Source organism: Sciurus carolinensis, chromosome X, assembly GCF_902686445.1.
Source record: "Sciurus carolinensis chromosome X, mSciCar1.2, whole genome shotgun sequence".
Lineage (NCBI taxonomy): Eukaryota > Metazoa > Chordata > Mammalia > Rodentia > Sciuridae > Sciurus > Sciurus carolinensis.
The window spans coordinates 130,010,399-130,018,002 of NC_062232.1; the positions used below are offsets into that span (position 1 = coordinate 130,010,399).

The window sequence follows — 7,604 nt, forward strand, 5'->3', positions numbered from 1 at the left end:
GTCAGGAAGCATGTGGTGCTGTGTGGGAGTGCTTCCCTGACTCCTTCTGGAATTTTCCCCCTAAGAGAATGGGTCCCCTAACTCACCCTATCCTGTCCATCACAGAAGAAGCTCCTCCTGGTCCTTGCACCTTTACCTGCACGTTATAAATAAAAGAGAGTTGGGCAGTTGTTGACGTAAGAGGCCAGAGCTGGTATGGCCAGACCCGTCATGTCCCCTCTCATTTAAAGAGTATTGGTTCTTGTGTGTTTATTGACTAGATAAGTTTTTTTGGTAATTGAATGATATACAGCCAACATCCTCCTCCGGCAGTTAACCTTTTTCTCATCCACATGGGACGTGGCAGAGAGGACCCCCACAATGGCCAGTTGTGATGGTTCATGCTTGTAATCCCAGAGATACAGGAGGATGGCAAGTTCAAGGCCAACCTCAGCAACTTAGCAAAACTATGTCTCAATAAAAAATAAAAAGGGCTGGGAGTGTAACTCAGTGGGAGAGCACCCCTGGGTTCAATCCCCAGTATTAGGAGGGAGGGGAAAGCAATAGGAACAGGAATATAAAAAAAATTGAGGGCTGGGGAGATAGCTCAGCTGGTAGAGTGCTTGCCTCACAAGCACAAGGCCCTGAGTTCTATCCCCACTACCGCAAAAAAAGAAAAAAAAATTGAATTTGAAATTTTCAAATTTTGGAATCCCCACAGCTGAAGGAATGGCTACAGACACTTTCAGTTGTTCCAAAGCCTCTTCAGGGTGACGGGGATGCGCTCAGTGCTTGAGCTCTTGCCTCGCATGCAGGGGGCCCTGGGTGTGATCCTCAGTACCAGGAAATAGCCAAACCAACAAAATTATTTATCTACTTGTAAAACGTCTTAAGATTTTGGAAACCAAACCAGAGATCTATATAGTTACCATGCAAATGCACCCCCAGAACCTTAGTCTGGCCTGCAAAACTGGGGCTAATCTGCCATCTATAATATGGCACTAGTCCTGAACGAGTAAGGCTTTTTTCCTTTTTTCCTAATAAAATAGGCTGTTTTATTTGCAAAAGGGACTGATTTCTAGACTGTAACATTCTGCGGCCTACAGCAGACAACAGACGGCCTAACATTCCACGTCCCTTTAGCGGTATTGCAATTTGTCTAGTGACACCTTATGTCCCAGCCATGTGAGAAATTGCAAGAAGGCCAAAGCATCAGTTGTGTGTTGCTCTTTAGTTTCAGAGGTCAGCTACTAGCAAATCATCTGCCTGTAGAATAATCAGATCCTCCTGGCGGAACACATTTCTCCACGTTTTCCTGTAAATGCCTAGAGGAAATACTAGGAGAGTCTGTTATGGCTTAGATGAGGTGTCTCCCAAAAGCTCTCGTGTGAGACAATGCAAGAAGGTTCAGAGGAGAAATATTGGGCTATAGCCTTAACATAATCAGTGAATTACTCCCTGATGGGATAAACTGAGTGGTAATTGGGGGCAGGTGGGGTGTGACTGGAAGAAGTGGTTCATTGGGGGTGTGCCTATGGGGTACATATTTTGTATCTGGAGGGTGGAGTCTCTCTCTGTTTTCTGATCATGATGTGAGCTGCTTCTCTCTGCCACACTCTTCTGCCATGATGTTCTGCTTCACCTGGAGCCCCATGGAATGAGCCAGCTGTCTATGGACTGACATGTCTGAAACTGTGAGCCCTCAAATAAACCTTTTCTCTCTAAAATTCGGCTGGTTGGGTCTTTTAGTTCCAGCAACAACAACAACAACAAAAAATGACTAAAACAGTCTAAAACCCTTGAGGACATTCTCATAAGAAAGAACAAAGACAAATTTTGACTCACGTATTGGAAGAGAAGAAAGGAACATAAGGGAGGGTGGGCGAGCAGAGAAGTCAATTATAGAGAACGACTTTGCAGACAGCAGTCCTGAAGTCAGAATGGTTGCAGAGGGCAACAGAACAAGTTGACTTATTTAAGATCTTGTACAAATCGATATAGTGGTTGACCATCTTTGTCGAATTTTCCTTCTCTTTTGGAAATGTGGGAGTATTGCAGGGTGGGTGCCTTTTAAAAATCATGCCTTGCTTTTCCAATTCTTTTTATGATTGGCTTTCATCCCTTCTGATTAAGTGCTCAACAAAGAACACTGTTTCACAGGCAGCTATGGTTTATCCCTTTGGTAAACTTTTTCCCCCCTGCAGAGACAGGGATGAAAGCAGGGCCTCCTGGACTCACTAGCCCTCCACCACCAAGCTGTACCCCCAGCCCTGTCTTTTTTTGTGGCATTGGGGGTTGAACCTAGGTCCTCGCTGTATGCTAGGCAAGTGCTCTGCCACTGAGCTACATCCCCAGCTCCTTGGTAAACTGTTTTTTATCAGTTCTGTGTTTTTAATTAAGCCAGCATCTTTATTCTCTGGGGCTCAGAATAATGCATGAGTTGTTTTAGCTTCGGCACAGGGCCTTTTCAAGCAGGATGTTAAGTTAATTTAACTCCAATAACTTTTTTTTTTCATTTCATTTTTTTGTGGTACTGAGGATTGAACCTGTGGCCTCGCATGTATTAGACAAGCACTCTACCACTGAGCTACCACCCCAGTCCTTTTTATTTTTATTTGGAGACAGGGTCTTGCTAAGTTGCCCAGGCTGGTCTCCAATTTACAATCCTCCTGCTTCAGCCTCCCCCGATTCACTGGGATTACAGGCATGTGCCACAGCATCAGGATGCCAGTATAGTCCTAAAAGTTGATTGGGAAAAAAAAAAAAAAGGTTTACAATCTCTACCTAGGACTAACAGCAAGTCAAATCTGTTGTTATTCAAAAGAATAGTGATATGAGGCTGGGGATATAGCTCAGTTGGTAGAGTGCTTGTCTCACATGCACAAGGCCCTGGGTTCAATCCCCAGCACCACAAAAAGAAAGAAGGAAAAAAGAATAGTGATAGGAAGAAGAAGGCACAGGTTTCCTACAAAACTCTAGAGCTCTGCACAGTGATTCCCCTACTAGTACGTGCCAGGGGCTCCTTGTGTCCCCATTTCCTACAGAAACTTTGAGTATTGTTGTTATTACTTCGTACCAGGGATCGAACCAAGGGGTACTTAATCACTGAGCCCCATAATCAATCCCTTTTTTAAAAATTGTTGGAGACAATGTCTCCCTAAGTTGCTGAGGCTGACTTTGAACTTGCCATCCTCCTGCCTCAGCTTGGATTTCAGGAGTGCACCCTGCGCCCGATCACTTTAATTATTAAATCTGCTGGATTATAAGGCCTAATTGCATAACTGCAGGTCTTTTGTTTTTGTTTGAGTGATGGGAGTAGAACCCAGGGCTAAGCATATGCTCAGCTACTGAGCTAGGCCCCAACCCCATAAGACCCAATTAGAAACCCCACAAAGCCCAATCTGGGCTTGCTGCAGAGCTGTCTCTTGCTCTGGTTGCCATGTAAGACTGGCAGCCTTGTCAGTTATGCATTAAATAGGCCAAAATAGCACCCTTGGATGTGATACATATTCCAAAATCCACAAAGTCCACCAAGCATTGTTTTTAGACGCAAGTGGTGCCAGGTGAAGCACTCCTCTTGAGATGTCTTCACTGCTCTATTTCATTTGTTCATTTTGTGGTGCTGGAGATTAAACCCAGGAGATTCCACATGCTAGGAAAGTGCTGTACCACTGAACTACATCCCCAGTCATCTTAAAAGTTTTTATTTTGACCTGGGTGCAGTGGTGCACACATGTAATCCCAGTGACTTGGGAGACTAAGGCAGGAGAATCACAAGTTCAAAGCCAGCCTCGGCAATTTAGTGAGGCCCTAAGCAATTCAATGAGACCCTGTCTCTAAATAAAATGAATAAAATACAGAAAAGGGCTGGCAATGTGGCTCAGTGGTTGAGCCACAGTGGTTAGATTGAGATTGATCTCCAGTCATGATCTGAGTCATTTGCTTTCCACACAGGAACAAAGAGACAAATGGGCATAGGAGAGATAGCACAACTGCAATTTTTAAGTTCAAGGCAGTAATCTCTGTCATTTCACTAAGACTTACAACTTTGGGTTGTCTTCCTCTATTATCAGGCCAAGGTTGCTCTGTTATCTCAGAATCATTTCATTGAGGCCACTGTTCACTTCAAGTTTAAATCAACTATCTAAATAGGTTAATAGAGGGGCTGGGGAGATAGCTCAGTTGGTAGAGTGCTTGCCTTGTAAGCACAAGGCCCTGGGTTCGAACCCCAGCACCCCCCCCAAAAAAAAAATAGGCTAATAGAGTCACTTCTAGTTGCGTGGGCAAACATTAAATACAGAACCTATGGCAAACACTCCCAGTTCAATATGTTGTGCCCAAATCCATGGCATATTCCATCCTCTTTGGTATAATGTCTTTAGGATCCACCCACATACATACTTTCCAAGGTTTTTGCCAATATATACATATTTTTTGGTACTGAGGATTGAACTCGGGGGCACTCGACCTCTGAGCCACATCCCCAGCCCTATTTTGCATTTTATTTAGAGACAGGGTCTCACTGAGTTGTTTAGGTCCTCACTAAGTTGCTGAGGCTGAATTTGAACTCGTGATTCTCCTGCCTCAGCCTCCTGAGCCGCTGGGATTATACGCATGTGCCACCACATCTGGCTTATGCCAATATTTATTAGCAAAACTCTTACCGTTGTTGTCTGTGTATAAGCTATTTATTTGTTCCTGGGTCTCAGTGTACCTGGCCCCTGGAGCATGCTGAGATCAAACCCTGTGTGTCAAATGACAACGAGGAGGTTGAGGTGGCTCTTGAGGCAGCCAAAGGGCTCTCATGACAGTCCTCAACATTTTCTTACTCTTTGTACTTGCAGGACTGACAGTGCCAAAGTCAAACACGAAGTTTAGTTGTTTGGGTTACAGACTCACTATGTGAGTAGAGTTGGATCCTCAAAGATGGGGTTTGGAGCTTGCCTTGTTTACCTCCCCGGGCCTGAAAGCAGCAGTAAGCTTCAGGACCCTACTCTTCCTAACCACTGCCCAACTTCCACATAGACGGTGGCAAGGCTGCAAATGAAGCTGACATTGTGCTGCTGGTGCGGGAAGTACAGGCAATGATATAGCTCCCCTAGTGCACGCAGGTGGAATGGGACCCTGCTGACATCTTTTTGTTTGTGTGTTTGGGTGCTGGGAATAGAACCCAGGGCCTATGCATGCTAAGCACACACTCTAACACTCAGTGGCACCCCCAGCCCTCTTCTGCTGACATATTCATCTTGGACTTTTGGCCCCCAGAACTGAGAAAGAATCCATTTCCTTTGTTGAAGCCACTCAGTTTGTGGTTCTTCATTATGGCAGCTCTAGGAAAGAAATAGACCCTAAGGCAGGGGACTGAGGGAAAACAGCTGGAACTCCTCAAATTTGGACACTTAGAGGAAGGGCCCCCAGAGCCAGTGCTGAGTCTCTGAAGCTGAGGTGGGGAAAGTGCTGGGTTCACTGGGCTCAAAAGAGGGACCCCAGATCTCTGAAGAGGAGGGGCCTGCTGGCTGGCGTTGGGGCTTGTGAGTTCAAAGAGTCACCTTGTGCTTAGAACTCTAAGCAAGGGCACTCGTACGTGATGTTGCTGTCCTAGAGGCGGGATATAATGATGCTGGTTTTGCAAGTGTTGGAAAATATGAAAATTGGATTCAGCTGGTGCCAGGGAAACGAACTGCTTGCTGCTCGAGTGGAGAAGCCTTGCTGGGGTGGTGCTGGCAGGAGGGAGCAAGTCCCTTCTTCCTTCAGCCTCCTGGGAAAACTCCCTGCTAGCAGAGCCTAAGAGGAAGCCAGAAGGCAAAGCATCCCTGGTCTGGTGTTACCACACAGCAACTCCCCTCCCAGAAAGGATCACCTACGTCCACTGCATCCCAATGAGCCTGGCTGAGGAAATGGTGCTACATCCACACAGTGGCCTCTGTTCAGCAATGCCAAGGCAGGAAAAACAGACACAGACAGCAACATGGATGAGTCTCACAGACATGGCGAGATTAAGAAGGTGGCGCAAGTTCCATCCACAACCAGATGCAGCAGAGCAGGGTGTTGGCTGGGCAGAGGCACAAGGAGCTTTCAAAAGCTCTACACTTTGGTGATTTCATGGGGAGATACACAGGTAAAAATATCAGGCATGTACATTTTTTATTTTATTGTTTTGGTACTGAGGATTGAACCCAGGGGTGCTCTAACCAGAGAGCAACACCCCCAGCCATTTTTATTCTTTGTGACAGGATCTTGCTAAGTTGCTGAGGCTGTCCTGGAACTTGTAATACTCCTGCTTCAGCCTCCTGTGTCACTGGGATGACCGGCAGGCACCACTGTGCCCTGCCGGTGTGTACTTTATTTGATGCATGCTAACCCTCGATAAAGACATCCTTAATGGATTCTCAGGGCAGTGAAACTACTGTGTATGGTTCTGTAATGGCAGATACATGCCATGCATTCGTCCAAACCCATAAAACATGCACCCACACAAAGCCTAACATTAGCTGTGGACTTCAGTTAACAACGGTGTCACTATCGGCTCATCAGTTATGACAAATGCAAGGTGTTTGTGATTGAATCATTGGGGATAGGAATTCTACTTTCCACTCACGTTTCTTGTAAACCTAAAACTGTTCTAAACAACAGTGTGTTAGGCTGGGGTGTAGCTCAGAGCACTTACCTGGGTTCCAACCCCAGGGGAGACAAAAAAAAGTGTTTAAAAGATCCGGGAAGACAGACCAGGGCCAGCGTGGCAGCTCCAGATCATCGGCCCAGAGGCTCACTGGTGATGCGGGTCAGCCCTACTCAACGTCCAATTTCTGTCTGGGGCTCCCAGCAGCTCCTCTTGGCTCACCCTCATGTTTCTGTCCCCCTTCTATAACAGCAGAGCCCAGCGGTTGTGCACACACTCACATTCCACACTCCACCCCACTGAGGCACAGAGAAGACTGGGAAAGCAGGCCAGGCTGCCATGTTCCCAAGCCAACAGGCTATTATGGAAAAGCAAGCAAACGGTTATTGGTTATTACATGTGGAGATCAAGTGGGACAAGAAGAGTAGCCAAGTCTGAGGGATCTTGCTGTCCATAGGAGCACAGACATGGGTAAGAGTTTGGGGGTCAGTGTTGGGAGTGGGTGTTTGAACCTGTTTCAGCAGCTTTTTCTGTCCATGGGATGATGCAGCAGGGAAGGAAAATCAGATACTGAAAGGGTGAGCCATGCGGGAGAGAAACACTCAAGTGGGACGTGGCGCCCAGGTGGAGGGGCCTGGGGCTGGGGTGGACAGATTTGGCAGGAGGGAACAGGATGGAAAACATTTTCTTCTGATGCTTTCCACCTGCGTGGTTAAAGACAAGAAATAGTCCTCAGCTGAGAGCAGGGACTAGGGTTGTTGGGGATGGTGTGACACCTTGGAAATCAGGGACAAAATGGACTATCCCAAATCCCAGGGAAAGCCAACTTTCCCTGAGGGGTCATTAATTAGAAGTGCTTTGATTCAGGGAGCTGGGAACCCCAGGGAGGACTACCCCACCAGGGCACACCATGCCACTTTCCCTGAACCAGGGAGTCAGGTTGATATTTACAGGTGTCCTGTTGAATAGCAGAGGCACCGACTGGCCAATAAGCTGCAGGTCAAGG

The 7,604-nt window shown here is 46.7% G+C and overlaps 1 non-coding gene across 1 annotated transcript; it reads left to right on the plus strand.

Annotated features, from left to right (window-relative positions):
* The first annotated feature begins 4,146 nt into the window (after positions 1-4,146).
* Trnat-ugu (transfer RNA threonine (anticodon UGU)) lies at positions 4,147-4,222 on the plus strand. The gene has a single exon. It is a non-coding gene; the product is annotated as a tRNA-Thr (tRNA).
* Positions 4,223-7,604: the final 3,382 nt, after the last annotated feature.